General features: G+C 38.9%; 4 long non-coding RNA genes across 6 annotated transcripts; 3 read left to right on the top strand and 1 right to left on the bottom strand.

Annotated features, from left to right (window-relative positions):
* Positions 1-273: 273 nt before the first annotated feature.
* Positions 274-5,268, bottom strand: LOC111940677 (uncharacterized). Its single transcript, XR_002869608.2, has 3 exons — positions 5,122-5,268; positions 4,697-4,808; positions 274-2,206 (listed from the first exon to the last, which is right to left on the bottom strand). It is a non-coding gene; the product is annotated as an uncharacterized LOC111940677 (long non-coding RNA).
* On the top strand, positions 4,707-9,056 carry LOC111940676 (uncharacterized). 3 transcript variants are annotated; one of them, XR_015280420.1, is made up of 5 exons: positions 4,707-4,754; positions 6,765-6,819; positions 7,689-7,825; positions 7,919-8,094; positions 8,942-9,056. It is a non-coding gene; the product is annotated as an uncharacterized LOC111940676 (long non-coding RNA). The 3 variants fall into 3 exon arrangements; XR_002869605.2 differs by lacking the exons at positions 4,707-4,754; positions 8,942-9,056 and adding an exon at positions 5,287-5,481 and having other exon boundaries at positions 7,915-8,094; XR_015280421.1 differs by lacking the exons at positions 4,707-4,754; positions 7,919-8,094; positions 8,942-9,056 and adding an exon at positions 5,331-5,521.
* Positions 9,057-9,348: 292 nt separating this feature from the next.
* Positions 9,349-9,714, top strand: LOC147648416 (uncharacterized). Its single transcript, XR_015280424.1, has 2 exons — positions 9,349-9,432; positions 9,620-9,714. It is a non-coding gene; the product is annotated as an uncharacterized LOC147648416 (long non-coding RNA).
* A 2,453-nt stretch (positions 9,715-12,167) lies between these two features.
* On the top strand, positions 12,168-15,570 carry LOC147648415 (uncharacterized). Its single transcript, XR_015280423.1, has 2 exons — positions 12,168-12,298; positions 12,425-15,570. It is a non-coding gene; the product is annotated as an uncharacterized LOC147648415 (long non-coding RNA).
* The last annotated feature ends 230 nt before the right edge of the window (positions 15,571-15,800 follow it).

Below are 15,800 nucleotides of genomic sequence, written 5' to 3'. Positions count from 1 at the left end.
AGACTGGAGAAGCTTGTACTGAGACCCTGGCATCTGTGCTGAGTGCTGTTTGGAGATTCTACTTCAGATCATATTTAGTCCTGTCTTCTGGACCAAATTTTGCTAGCAGAGATATGTTTGAGACTGTGTAATGCTCAGTTACAGACCTGAAGCCCTGTGGGAGGTGGGGTGCATTCAATGGGCATTCAATGAGTGCCCATATCACAGGATCAGTTCTCGTATCCTCCAAAAGGAAGTATTTTCACCTCTATCAAATGAAACAATACACAGTCACTAGCTGCATAAAGAGATTTATTTCAGAATAACGTTTTTCCTCTGAAACAAAGTACTATAGTAGACACAGACCATGCATATGAAAATAAATTTCAAAATTCGTCGCTTAGTATCCCAGTGATCTTAGGTTGTGTTCCTCACTCTTTCAGAAGCAGTCTTGTGAACGTTTTCCTCTCAGCCTAAGGAGTACTGTGTAATAGGAGGTAGAGTTGCTTCAAAGGACAAGTAGTTTACTAAACTCTGGGTTTGATGCAGTAACAAGATTTAACTGGAAAATTATGCATTGGCTATAATCCAGTTTTAGCTAGCGCTTTTTCTTGAGGTGTTTTTGTAATTATTTGTTATCAAGAAGAGAGGGAAGAAACTCTAAATTATATCATGGAACTCTATCGTAGCATTTGTCTGTTCTTCCATTTGGACCTGTAATTTTCTTGTTGTTCTTCCCTGGCCCCTGAGCACTGACTGACAGGAAAATTTTTGTTACTCTAGTATCACTTAAATAATTTTCTGAACACTTAGAAATGAAGTGATAATCATCCATCCTTCTCATGTACTGCTGAAATATTGGAGACATAATCAAGTATAAAAGAGAAATTTTTTTCCCTACACCAGGAAAATAGTTAGGAAGTTCTTTCCTGCAAACAACAGTCTTGCTTTGAAATCTAGAGGAAGAAAGGCAGAGAGAGTTGTTTGAACTTCCCCTTGGTAGAAGAGTGATCATATACAGCAGCGGAGATTTGACAATACCTTGTAGCAGAGAAGTCTTGCAGCAGGATAATCCTGCATCTGCTCTTTGAAATTCGACTCAACTATTTTTATCTTTTGCTTGTGTTCCCATTCAAGTTTTTTTTTAGTATGAGAGTCTCTAACTTAAGGTGTGGACATTACAGACATTTACACTGGCTTATTTTCTCACATAAATAAACAAAATTCACCTTATTATTTCTGTGGCAGATCCAGAGACACCAGAAAACTCCATGTTTGCTCTAAAGCTATTCATTACCCTAAGAATGGGGAAAAAAAATAATTCAAGGAAGAGAGGTAATGAGGTGAAAAGAGGTCTCAGGTGCCAGAGAAATCAAAGCCATGCCTACCACCTGACTGTTGTAAATCAAATGCATTACTCCAATGAGAAGGCAAGTTTCGGAAATCTACAAAATGTAGTCAACTCTTAGAAGACCTGTATTCTTGCACATGAGCCTGAATAGTATGTTACTATGCAATAGTAAACACATGTCAGTCTATGCAGGGAAAATGTAAAAATCAATAGCAATACTTGCAATGGTGGATTGACCCTATCTGGATGTCAGGTGCCCACTAAAGCATGTCTAACACTACTCCCCTCCACTGGACATGGGAGAGAAAATATAAAGAAAGTCTTGTGGGCTGAGATAAAGGCAGGAAGATATCACTCAGAAATTGCTGTTATGGGCAAAACAGGGCTGGGGAAATTAGTTTACTCTTAATCAACTCAGAGCACGGTAACAACAAAACCAAATTCTAAGATACCTCCCTCCCACCTCTTCCCCCTTCCTAGGCCCAACTTCAACTCCAGGATTCTCCAGCTCTTCTCCACTAACAGCACATGTGAGAGAGAATAAGAGCTGTGGTCAGTTTTTCTGCCCTTTTTAAATACGTGATCCCAGAGGTACTGCCACTGTCACAGGTGGGCTCAGCCTTAGCCAGTGGTGGGTCCATCTTGGAACATTGTTGGCATTGGCTCTGTGAGACATGGCAAAAGCTGCTTACAGCAGCCACTTCTAAATTACTCCTTGTTTTTAAACCTTGCCATACAAACCCAACACACTTTCATGAATCATGTGCCCTGTATTCGAAGAAAGGAGAATATGTCAGAATATAAAGAGTGGGTTCCTGTTTCTTGCGCCACGTCTGAAAAGGTGTATTTCCCCCGCCAAACCATATCAGATTGCACCTGAAAGAAATTTAGAAAAAAGCAAATCATTAGTCTGCCTGCTGTGATGTCTCACAAACAGCATTTGCTTTGTAAAATTCTTTCTCCTCTTGAAGGCAAAATTCTTTCTAATCTTTCCTTGTGTACCACCTTTGGAAACATTGCATTGTATTGACAGACATCTCGAGAGACATATATGCACACTTTTTTTTTCTATAAGGAAGGCAATACTTTAGACCTAATTTTTTTCTAATGGCAAACTATAACTTTTCAGGAGATCCTATTTTCTTTGTAAATAAGGTGTGCTAAACAGTCACAACACTGTCATATGAAGTGAGGTACTGTTAATTCAGATGGCTCACAGGTAGTTTCCTAAGACAAAGATTTCTTAATAAATTTAATGGTTTTGAGTCATTATTAGGATGATTGAAAACTGGTATATTTTTCTCCCAATCTAAAAGAGCCACAATAAGACTCTTCTTTGATCCCTATTCCAAGACTGTTAGTCTTCAAGTCACATGACAATTTGAGCATTTTATTATGAAGTTTAGGTGTTTTACTCTTTCCCAAAACACTGGCAAGCATAGAAACTGAAGACATGAGTCAGCACTGGAACTGCTTCTGAGGAGCTGGCTCAAAGGTCTCCTTTCAATATGGAGTAACAATCACTCTGACCTTGTGTTTCTGAATGCATCTATAACTTCAGTGAGATGTATAAAGACTTGAAATACACAAATATTGAAGATTGATTATGAACTGGATCCTAAATGATGAATCATAAATTAATTATAGCATTTTTACTCTGTTTGAACAACTTTGTGATGTTAATTGCTTAAGATATTTGTTCCTATCCCATAATATGTATAACATCTGTTCTGTGGCCAGTGATAAATGATCTAGGTCTACCAACTTACTCTTGATGACTTAGGGTACAATTTCTGTTTAAAGGATCCGGGTAATTTAGTTCCTTAACATCTGTCTTCAAAGAGATTAATTTTCCTTTAATTTGTTCCCTATCATTTGTGGCTAGAGAAAGCAGGGTCAATGTTCAAAACTTTTGGGAAGCATTAAATACTGTACACATAGTACCGGCAGTTTTGGAAGGTACTTATAACTACAAGCAAGGAAAGAGAATTACTTTTAATAGCTATTGGATTAAAATACAACATTATATTTAAGACATGGTTTGATTGAATTTACTCTTAATTTTAACAGCTCTTCACTCAGTTATTATCAACTTAGACTCACAGAAATCAAATAAGATATCAAATTCTTAATGATGACTAAATGTTGTTGTTGTTGTTTTCTACGTGAACCATTAAGAAATACTGTTTCTAGAGCTGATGTGTTGGTAGACTTTGACACCTAGATGAAGTTTTAATTGTAAACTTAGGAATACAGACAAGCTTAAAAAAAATCAGTATAAAGAAAATTATAGATATATTCTTTAACTAAGAACATATAACAAAACCAAAAGTTAATATGGATTATATGGCAAATTATTTTTATTCTTTAAGTGGTCTGTTATTTTACTTGCTTTTATTCTTGTAAACAATAGCTGAATCTTTTGATTCTCATTTCATAAACAAGTGTCTTGAAACAAAGATGTATGAAATGTTTTCCTTCAAAAGATATTTCTAAGTGTTCCACACAATACCTTGCCATGGGAAAACTAAATTCCCTAGACAGTACAGGGAAATTACTCTCTCATGTCTATCCCAGACTTTTTGCAGTTTTCAGAAATGTTGACTATCTAAAGGCAGTTGCTGTATTAACATTCTAGCAAAATATTTTAAAAGTACATAGGGAATTTAGGGACTTTCCTTGAAGCTTTAAAATATGAGGCACTAACCCAGCGTTTCCTTACAGACTATTGACAAGATTTAAATTCTGATGTCTCCATTTGAACAGAAAAAGAAGCCATGCTAATGTCCAGACAAAAGTGGCCAAAGTATGGGGACAACATACTCTGGACAGGGTCCCTAGCAGTGTCAAGGTTAGGGCCAGAGCTGAGCAGCTGTCTGTGCCTTGGCAGCCTTGTGGGTGCACTCCAAAAAGAAGCATGCCATGCCCCTCCCTGCTTCCAGCTTTGCCTCCGTGCCACCAGTGCCTGCTGGCTTACTTCCCTTCCCAGTGGTTTAGCAGGGAGACGGCACTGAGAGTCTGCGGCTTGGATGGAGCCTTTAAAATGATGGAAGCATTTTTGCTCAGGGTTACGCTGTTTGTCAGTACTTGTGTGGGACTCCTGGTGATGGTATGATTAGACAAAATTATTTACTAGGAATGTGTCAGCGGCTGCTGTTGGAAAAGACTGTCCAGAGCTCTCTGTCAATACAGGCTCTCAGGTACACTTCCCATTCCTCCAGCACTCCCTCCTAAGTGTACTGGGCTTGACCTGCTTCAGGGATGCCCCCAGAAAACCTGGGAGTCTTGGGGCCTGGAGTTTCCTTTGCCTGACAAGAGATACAGCCAAGGCAATGTACGCACATGGGCAATTAGAACAAGTCCTACCTGCCTTCCCAGTACAGCTGTGGGAGTTTGGACTAGCAGAGCTGGGCTGCTCTTGCAGGTAAGTGAGAAGGAAAGGCTGTGTCAAGTCAGCTTGGAGAAGGACCAGGAATACCTGGGTGCAGAGGCAACAGCGGGAGGACCCATCAGGGCTGGTGCTGTCACACAGCCTGCATCCCTGGGCTACACACAAGTCTTTTGGGCCATGTGCAGCCTCACAGCCCTGTGCTGCCATGTGGGAGTCAGGGAGCACACCAGGGAAAGGCTTTTCCTTGCACCAGGCTGACTAATGTCATCCTGACTGCAGCACACCAACAAGTTGCTCAGGGGTGTGAAACTGACGTTAAAGAAACTAATTCTACACCCCATGAATTTCTCCTCCTGTGTTTCCAGCACTGCAGAGAAATCCTTGGGTAAGTATTCCTTACAAGGGGTAGCTCTTTGGTTTCGGGATGAAACCAACTCCTGGAAAGCATCTGGATGTTTATTGTATGGAAGAGCAGGCCAAATGCCAAGCTCAATGCGCCGCTCGATGCCCCGCTAGGCCGCAGCCGCACAGCCGGCCCCCGTGCTCCAGAGGCGGGCGGGGCCCCAGACGGGCGCAGGAGCCCGTGGGCAGGCGGTGTCTGAGGGCCCCAGAGCTGGGCCGTGCCACCGCCTACTGCTTTGAGACCGACCCCCTCTGCCAGCCGAGGGGACATTGTCAGTGACCAAGCTCTGTGGTTTCTAGTGCTGCTCAGTATCTATGCTGGGCCTCCTCTCTGACTCTATTCCCTGGCTTGTACACGGTACAGAAGTGGGCACAACATGGCAATGCTGACCATACCGGTATTAAACAGAGGGGAAGGATCAGATCTCTCAGCCCATAGGCCACACCTCTTATTGTGGGACGCAACTGCTGCTTTTTACTAAAGGGAGTTTTTTTGGAGTTCCTCTATCCTTTCTTGCCACAGAAATACCTTAAATTAGTTTTTGAAGAAATTTAACGCCCACTTTTTTTAATCTTCTTACTGCTGCCTTATGCCATTCCATTCCATCATACAGGCATATGAGAATTGAAGCTTTCATGTTGAAAGCAAAGGAAGCGAATCAAAATTAGGGGTAAAATATTTTTGCTAAGGTGAGTGTGATTTAGCGCACTCTGAAAATCTCTAGGACGTGCTACATTTGCCTAAAGTACAAGACACACCTACTTTAACACTTCATTGTAATGGTGCCAGCTATCTTAGGTACAGTAGTTGAGACTAGATTTCCCATGAAAAATATTGTTTCATTTAAAAATAGGGTTTGTTTTTAATCCACTTAGCAAGCGCATATAACTGCACTATTGATTTTTTAGGACACTTTTGCTGCTAACAGAAATTTAGGATGCCAACATAAACTCAAAGGTTTTCTTTTTATTTCACAAATTTGCACTGAAAACATGGGGGAAAGGATATTAAAGAGAGAGCTGTTACTTAATTTTAGAAATGTTAGCTTAATCTTAGGTTTGGGATACATATCAGGAGCATAAATGTCTGAAATAGGAACATACAAAGTATTTCACAGATTTTTACCACATTATGATCAAGGACAGTTTTAACAGAGGTGTGCTCCAAAAGGGGCAGAAAAAGAATACACAGGTTATTTTTAATTAAACACATCTACTTTGAGATTTATTTATCTTGCTCTCTGTAAATCAAGAGAAGTGCATGTGTTCAGGCAGGCACTATTTTATTCATTTTTGTGTCTGTCCAAAGAGTTGTCATTGTATTCTATTTTTCAATTTTATGGCCTTGTCATAGGATAGTCTGGGGGGTTTAGATTTTAGACTTAGACAAATCATTCATCTCTTCCTTTGTAAATGGTTCATGGGAGACATTGTAAAACTGATGATTATGCTCTGTTAGAAGGCAATGTGTTTCAAAGGAAGTATTTTAAGAAAAACATCAGTTACAGTATGTTGTTCAAACTACTTACATAATTATAGACTGTCAGTTGTATTAAGGTTTCTATTTATATGATTGATTTATAGTTACATTTTAGTGTGCATGTTCCTGGTGATTTTTTATCCCTTATATGGCTTTTTCAGTTAGAGATGCACCGACTTTGCTGGCAGCTCATATGTACCAGGACATGAGATTACTGTAAGTAACGAGGGGGTAGCTGTATGCATTAAGATCTCCCAGTGGTACAATTTTGTCTGTTTTTTAAACATACATATATATACATATATATACATACATACATACATACATACATACATACAGTATAATATTTATAATATATATATTATATATATATATAGAATTTATATAGATATATTATAAAAATATTCAATTAAAGTCTTTCTTCAATTATACATAATATTCTGACAACATTGCAGCTTATGACAGATTCTAATCCTAAAGCATGTGAAGGGGGTTTTGCAGTGTATTACTTAGTATTCAATTATTATCTTTTATTAGGTGGCATAAACATGAATGTTCAAATAGGCTTGAAGAAAAAACTCAATTCAGCTGTTAGAAGAAATAACTTTTTAAAGAGCTGCCACTGAGTGATTGTAATTGTTTTTATATTTTTCTCCAACTTTGGGCAAATTTACACTTTACAGCCTACTTTGAATAAGAGGATACCAAATGTTTCCCAAAGACGATTTATTAACACCTTTCGATTTTTCTTTTCATGAAATGGTTAATGTTTTGCATTTTGAAAATACAACAGCATTTCCCACACCAACTAAAAAATAAACAGAGTAAATGTCAGGAATTGACAAGTCTGGCACCCCAAATGAACAAGGAAGTTAGCAGTGTCCTTCGTTCTTTTCAGGCATCTGTTTATACTCCAGAATCAATCCTTGGTGATTATGGGGTAGATAGTTATCTGAAGAAGATTCACTGTTTATCTTACATGGCCTGCTGAATTTAGATAAAGATGAGGAAGCTTACAAATCAGCAGAAGTAGAGCAATGCTGTTTTGAGTAGTACATGACAAATACTATTCTCTGGGTTTGCAGTTCTGAGGTAATGCTGGTAGCAAAGAGGGTGTTTTGCCACCAAACACCTTTGGAGCATGGAGTATTTCTCATGGAGTTGCTGAAATATGGAAGTATCATCCCTGACTTCTATCTATTGTAGTGTATGTAAATTTCAGGTGGGTAGTGGATAAAAAGCTTCTGATGTTACTGGTTTTCTTCATGTGGCATGCAGGAAAAACTGAGGTTTGCTTTATTTTCTGTTGAGCAAGAGAAAGGAACCTGCACCATCCCTGTCAACCACAAGTAGAATGGCTTGCCTTCACAAGTGGCAGAAGCACAGGAAGTTCCCACTGTAAATATCAAGCTTCAGTCCTCAAAACCAAGGAGTATTTTGAAGTACTCCCAACCATAATAGCTCTTCTGACTGAAAACAAAACACAGAAAGGTGCAGTAAGTTCCAGTCCCCAAATGCAGCTCTTGTTTATCTGTCATTCTACCATGAATCAGCTAACACAAACTGCTACCCTGATCCAGAGCAGCTGTCTAATTACAATTTTGTTATTATTAATTACTGAGTAGAAAATAATTTGTAATTGGCTCAGACTAAATCATAGTTTAAACAGCCAAAAATTACATTACAAACTAAAGTGTAATTAGAGCACTACACTAAAGTGTTTATTTAAACCCAGTCTAGCTACTGCAGATTTTTCAATCAGGTTCTCAGGCTCATACATAGATGTAATTAGTCTTCAGTACTGACAGCATACTGCATTTATTCATTAAGCATCAATATTGTTGAACAAATGTAAATAAAACTTAGACAGGAATTCTTTAAAGGGGCAGTCATGGAAACATCTGGGTGAGATAATGAAGCTGGGAATGATGTGAATGTCAATGAGTTCTGGTGCTGCTCTGGTACCCAAATAATTTTTTTAGACATTCACTTTGAACTCCTACTACTTGCACTGAGTTTGCAAGCACCTTTTACTGGTGTGTAGTCACCTATCTAGACTGATTCTGTGGGACTCTGGGCTCTGCACTTGGACAGATTCCTACCAGAGACAGGATAGAATTTTGTCATCTAACACCAGGAAGGAAAGCAGCACACAGCAATGCCACTGACTTTTCTTAATATATCTTGCTGCATCTAATGTAATTTAACTAATTTTAAAATACACAGTAAGACTCTTGGCAAAATTTGTTTCTTTTGATTATGTGGAACAAAACTAACATATTTCTTACAGGGTATGTCATAATAATTTCAGAAATCTGACTTCTGCTACACATTGCAGGGAGTAACTTTCTTCTGAGTTCTTAGCGGAGAAAGCAGCTTTTGTCCCTGGAAGGAAGAAAACCAACATTACTAGAAAGAAGAACATACTGTGATATAAGACTTCTAGGACACTTGTGGGTAAAACTTGGTGGTAGGCAGGGGCAAGTACACTCAGTATTAGTAGAATGAATGACAGGGATATGGAGATTGCTCTGACATAAATATCAATATTGATGAAAAAAAGCTATACTATGCTGTCTAATGGTGATAGTGTCGTGTCCTCCATGCTCAACTCAGCTATTGACACCATGGTACAAATCTCTGAACAGCCCAGAACTTCATTATGTAGTGTCATGACAGTGATGTTACAAAACAAGGGAAACACCTTTCATACTATTAGCTTCATGAGTATAAAAAACATAAATTCTTTCTTCCAGTTCTATTCAAGATCAAGATTTGATCAAGATCAATATTAGCTTCCAGGGAATTTCTCAGGAGTCACATGCTCAGGTGAAAAAAAATAAATCTTTAGAAGCCTGTTTTATTTCAATCTTTGAGCATTTGAAACTTGGTTTTCCTAAAAATAAGGTTTTAAAGTGTTCAAAGAGTGCCTTTAAAAAGTGCTCAAATAGGTTTTAAACAGTCTAGCAAAGACTGTTCAAAAGCATTCACTGGCAACCCCATCCTGATTTTGTAGGTGGCCTTAAGATATCAATCATGAAGATATGTTGTGCTTGTCTGTGTGAGTGCACTAGACACCTGCTTCATAATAAAAGAAAGTGTAAGTGAATACATTACCATTGGAACTAGTGTTTCTTCACTATTTTGCTAAGATATTGCTCATGTCAACATTTCAGTCACTAAAGTGTGTTTATAATTTGGTAGGCATGATACTTTTCCGATTTTGTGGTTTGCATTCATGTCCTCAGCTCTGTCCCATAAAAAACCTCTAACGGAACTTTGAGAAGCAATGCACATTCTTTACTCTTTGTATCTCCACCTCCAAACCACCTGGCTTAATATAAAATTTCTTTCCTCCTTCCCCCATTTATTGAAGCTGGCTTTGTGGCAGCCTTCCACACTAATGCATTCAGTAACTATCTAATAATAAGACTTATTGAAAATACATATCACTACAGATAATATTCCGCAGAAGCTGACTCCTGTGATGAAACTTTGAACACCATAAACAGGCCAGTAAAGTAAACTTTGCATCTGGTAGTGCTACAGACTTTAAGAATATAAGGAAAGTTCAACAAAAATTATATTAATCCTGCTTGAGTAAGTAGTTATATTATCAAGTGTGCAGGAGTGGAAGAGGGACCACGTTAGCTGTCTTAAAGCCTAAGTATCTGGTGAAAGTGATCTTTCTACGTGTCAGACAGGTGTGATACTTGGGCTGAAATATTAACAGGACAAAACCAAGACACCTCAAGGCAGTAATGGTCTTCCCTTATTTAAGGCTGTGGACAAATTTGGACTCTTCTCTATAGAAAAAAAAGGAAAAGGGAAAAAAAAGGGAAGTTTGAAGAAATCTTGCTATGTAAACTTATAATTTTAACTGAGGTCTGTCTCTTTTACAAACAAGTTTCAGTAACCTCATTTTTTTCTTATTCTTTGTCTCATATTTTCTGTCTTCCTACCCAGATTAGGTAATAAACAATGGTTTAGGATTGGTAAAATGGATTTATGTAATGGATTAGGTAAAAAACAGTGCCTTGTCTGACCACAGTAAAGTGAACCAGGGCTAAATAACCATGATAACCACTTTTTAAATGCAAGCCTATATGAACCATACTGTTCAATGTACTCAGTTCTGAGCAAATGCAGGCCAGCTGTGTACCTTATGTGAAGAATATGGTCTTAGTTTGGTAAAACAGTTGATTGGAAAACATGATAGGTGCCTTTCAAATGTAAAATCAATTTCATGCTTATTTAAAGACTTACTTGCAATAGAGTTCTTGAAGCAGATGCTTATTTCCATCTCTGCAACACTATGTACATATTTAAGGACATGAATAATATAATTTTTAAGAGGAAATTATGTTTTTGTCAAGGAAGCTATCAACCAGATATGATATTTAGTGGGATTTTTTTTTTCCCAATGTGGGAAATGTTTATATGGTTTCAGATGACACTGTCCTTTCACATTCCTTCAGTTCTCTTGACAAAAACGATTCCCACTGAGGAGGTGTTATTAAAATTAAAAATAAAGGACATGGGTATTAATAAAGAAAAGAAAGAAATTATGTCTATAAGATTTAATGGGTTTCTTGTTTTTTGTTATAAAGACTTAGTTGATTATAAAAATCTATATAACTTTAGGCCTTTAGATGCAAGCAGTAAAAATAGTTTTTCTCTCAATATTCATCATATCATGTGTCTGTTTGCTCATGCTAAAGTGAATTTGACATAATGGTAAGTAGTTCAAACAATCTGTACCGCTGGAAGCTTTCCCCCATGAACTATTGATTTACTTACCCCATCCACAGCACGGGCCAAGACACTTTCCATTCTGTTTACCATTCTGTATGGCTAAAATGCATAATTTCATACTGTCTAATGAAATTAAGGAAAACTTGTCATTTTGCTGGAAAACTTGGTATATTTATCTGTAGCTCAGCCTAGTGGGGAGAAGAACCTGGCTAGTTTAGTACCAGACCCAAAAGTTCTTATCATATTAACTTTCTATTTTGCTTGGTGCCTTTGGGTGATTTTATGATGATACACTATTCCCTTATCACCTGCTTTATGCCCAGAAATGTCTGCTGTATCTTTAAGGTGGATCTGAGGAAGGGGTGGGAGCCTAAGGGCTCTGGCATGGGCTTTGTTCAAAGCTGAACTAATGCGAAAGAAGACACTGAAATCCTCGAGCTTTATCTGCTGTGAGAAGGAGATCCACACCAGAGGTTCAACAGGTTCCCATCAGTTTAATCCGATCTGCTGCGTGAACATTTTTTCCTTCCCTTACTCAAAAGCCGGGTGCCATTTTGTTCCCCCTTTTCACATGGCCAGCCAGTTTCTTTCTTTCCCGGACATTTTGAGGGTTTTTGTTCTAATAGCAGGGGGGGTATGTGTCTGGGGGAAGATTCTGAGTGTTAAATATCTACCATTTATTGATTTTTCTCCTGTGCTGTGTGGGCACTTTGTTTATCAATAAACAGTTGGTTTTCTTTGCTTTCACCCACTGGTATTAATTTTCTCATTGGCAGAAAAGGGATTGCTGAAGCCCTTTTTTTTTCTAGAGGAAACAGACAGTCCAGAGCTTTTTCTCCTGAACTTGTCTCTAAACTGAGACACTGGGATAGAGACATTGGTGTTAGCAAGCAAGAATAATATCCTGAGTGAAAATCAAAGTATCTTCAGATTAAAAGTGGTGAGATCATCTGTTCTTTGTCATGAACAGTCAGGCTCAGTGGTGAGCCTTGGCAGGTCAGAGAGTGATGGGCTCTAAAAGAGGTACTGCAGTATGGGTCTTACTTGTCACTTTAAATTCTTACAGGCTAAGGAAGAAGTTGTGCAAAATCAAGAAATCCCGCAGGAAGTGTGAGTTCTGCTGTGGGAGTGAAAACATCTCTCAAATCACTTGAGCACATTCAGAAATGTTCAATCTAGAAATTACATGGATATGAAGGGACTTGTAACAGTGACTTTGAATGGCTTAGCTATCACTCTGAAATACTGGAGTTATAAATGGATGAATGTAAAATGTGAGTAAATTCAAGGAATCATAGTAACATGGAATCATAAAATGGTTTAGGTTGGATGGGATCTTGCAGATCACCTACTTCCAAGCCCTCTCTCATGGACAAAACAACAGCTTGCTCAGAGCTCCTTCAAGCGCGGCCTTGAACAGCTCCAGGGATGGGGCACCATGTTCCAGTGTACCTGTGTGTAAAGAATGTATAAAGCCAATGTGTAAAGAATGTCTTCCTAACATCCAGTCTAAAGCTGCCCTCTTTCAATTAAGGCTATTCCCACTTGTCCTGTCCCAACTGTCCAACTACCCAGTTACCCCAGCTATCCCATTTTCTCATCATGGAAGAGATGCTCTGTGGTAGTACACATTCCTGGGCGTTCCTTAGTTTCTGTGTAAACCCTCCCTGCAGCTGTGACGTGTTTTTTCCCTTCCCCTCCCTGTCCCTGAAATGTTATCCCATTGGTTGATGTTATATGTCTCCCCACCCCTCTCCCGAGGTATGAAAGTACCTGGGAAATGTTTCCTCTTTCTCTTTTTCCTCCTGGATCCCAGCCTGAATAAACATCTGATGTTATCCTGGAGGGAAAAGCAGCCCTTTGGTCTTTATCTTGGTCGTGAAGAGCTTCCCTGCCCTCCTCTTGATGTAGCTAGCCAGGATTACTTCAGGAGGGACAAAGGAGCTACTTTGAGGGAGCTACTTCAATGCTCCAGCCCTCTGATCATCTTTCTGGCCCTCCTCTGGCCTCATTCCTCCAGATCCATGTCTTTCTTATGTTTTGGGCCCCAGAACTGGACACAGTAGTCCAAACAGGGTCTCACCAGAGTGGGGTAGAGTGGGACAGCAACCTCCCTTGGCCTGCTGGACACATGGTTTTGGAGGCAACCCTAGATACAACTGGCTTTCTGGCCTGTGAGAACACAATGATGGGTCACATCAAGCTTCTTATCTACCAGTATCCCCAAGTCCCTCTCAGGTCTGCTCTCAATCTGTTCTCCTAACAGCCTGTGTTTTTTCTTGCGATTGCCCAATCCAGGTGCAGGACCTAGCACTTTGGCCTTGTTGAACTTCATGAGGTTCACACCATGCCACTTCTCAGGCCTAACATGGTCCCTCTGGCTGGCTTCTATTCCTTCCACCATGTTGACCCCCCCCACACAGCTTGGTATTGTCAGCATGCTTGCTGTGGGTGCACTCCATCCTGTGGTCCCTGTCACCAATAAAACTGTTAAATAAAACTGGTCTAAATACCAGCCTCTGAGGACACCATTCATCACTCACTGCTCTCCACTTGGACATTGAGCCACTGACTGCAACTGCTTGAGTGGAACTATCCAGCCAACTCCTTATACACTGAGTCCACACATCAAATTGTTTCTTTCCTTAGCAGCAAGTATCTTGTTCAGGACAGTGTCAAATGCTCTGCACAGGTCCAGGTAAACCATGTCAATATGAATTGGTGCGTGTTAAGGTTCACAGTGGTCTCAAACATGACCTTCATTCTCTCACCCGCTGTCTTTGCATTCTAAAACTGGGACAGTGTGGCTAGAAAACTTGCCAGTGAAGACTAAGGTATAACAATTGTGGGTACTTCAGCTTTCCCCATATCCCAGGTTACCAGATCTCCTGTTTCCTTCTGGAGAGAGTTCACATTTTTCCTGGTCTTTGTTTTATCACCAATGTACCTACAGAAACTTTTTTCATTGACTTTGATGTCCTTGGCCAGGTTTAAAAAATGCCATCTCCAATAAACACAGTTGTGTCATGGCTGAAGTGCAAGTGGAATTTGATTGGAACAGCTATTAGCTCTGCTACTTTGCCAAATCTTTAAGAAACTGAGTGAGCTGTTTTGGAGGCCTAGCTTCTTTCACACCTACTTGGGCAGTCTGGGTATTCTAAGGTGCTCTGATGAATGTTCAGAACTGCCTTGATTTTTTTGGTTATGAAAAGAATGTCATTTCACTTAGAAGAAAAATTATCTACTGTGTATCTCTTGTGTGCTTTTGCTTTTTTCCCCATCTCTTCTTGATGCATTGAATTTTGTTGACAAACTGATAATGAATCTCACTTTTGCTGAGTATGTCTCTCAACCCCAAACATGAATGTGTGATCTATCCTATTGTGAGATTTCCAGAAAAAGGAAAAAAAAATCTTAATCTTACATATGTGACATATTAAAACTCCTCAGAGCTTAGAGAAGAGGGAAACTTTGATCCTGACAAGGAATACAGACCAACGTATTGGGCTCATAGAACTAGATGCATCAGATTTTCGTGTTTGAAATAGTACCCATAGGATCAGTTCGGCTTTGTTCGCTAAATGAGAGAACACACTGATGAGAAGGAATGTGAGTACTATAAAATAAAGATGGAGAAGAAAGCTGCTAAAGCACTTTAAAACATTAGTGAAGACTTTGAAAAAGACCTCCTGTCAGATTTGCAAGATGTTATGGATGATGAAGTTATTTGGCAATACTGTTACTATATGGCAATTTTTTACAAGGGGAGGGGAAAGGGCATCTGGACAGACAACAGAGTTTGTTTTTTTTCATTTTCCTTGTTTGTTAAGCATGAAGAAAAGAGCAGTGGGATATTCTTCTTTAGTGTGGGATAGTGGGATTTTCTTCTTTCAGGAAAGCTATCACTGGTGATATTATACATTTTTGCTCTTTATGTTCATCATTTGTTTGTATCTACGTTTTCCATGACTAGTATGATTAGTTGTACTGTTTCAAATTAATTCTGATCTTTAAATAGGAACATATATGCACATATTATTCTTGTTGAGGTTTACCATGAGGAAGAAGTAATTGCCTTCTGGGTTAAGAAAGGACCATTAAGAAGTATTATTACTCACTGGAGATCACTATTTTAACCGAAAACAGCAATGGTGTTGCCTATAAGCCAGATCCTCTATGTATCTGTATATGTTTTATTATAACTTTTAAAAATATATTTCCTTGTAGCTTCAGCTACTTTCTACCAACACTTCTTTTTTTATCTTGTTCACAGTGCTCAGTCCTACAGGCTGGCAAATGTTTTTAATCCCTTACACATTAATGGGGATTATAGGTAATTGTAGCATCTTATCTATCTTTTTTTAAAAATATTTACCTTAAATTCCAATTGTAGTTCATTCCAGTTAGTATTTTAAAGATGAAAAGAAAAATACCAGTTAAAT

This window comes from Cyanistes caeruleus, chromosome Z, assembly GCF_971803275.1.
Source record: "Cyanistes caeruleus chromosome Z, bCyaCae1.hap1.1, whole genome shotgun sequence".
Lineage (NCBI taxonomy): Eukaryota > Metazoa > Chordata > Aves > Passeriformes > Paridae > Cyanistes > Cyanistes caeruleus.
Note: the sequence above shows the minus strand (reverse complement) of the source record. Positions and strands in the feature narration are given on the sequence as shown.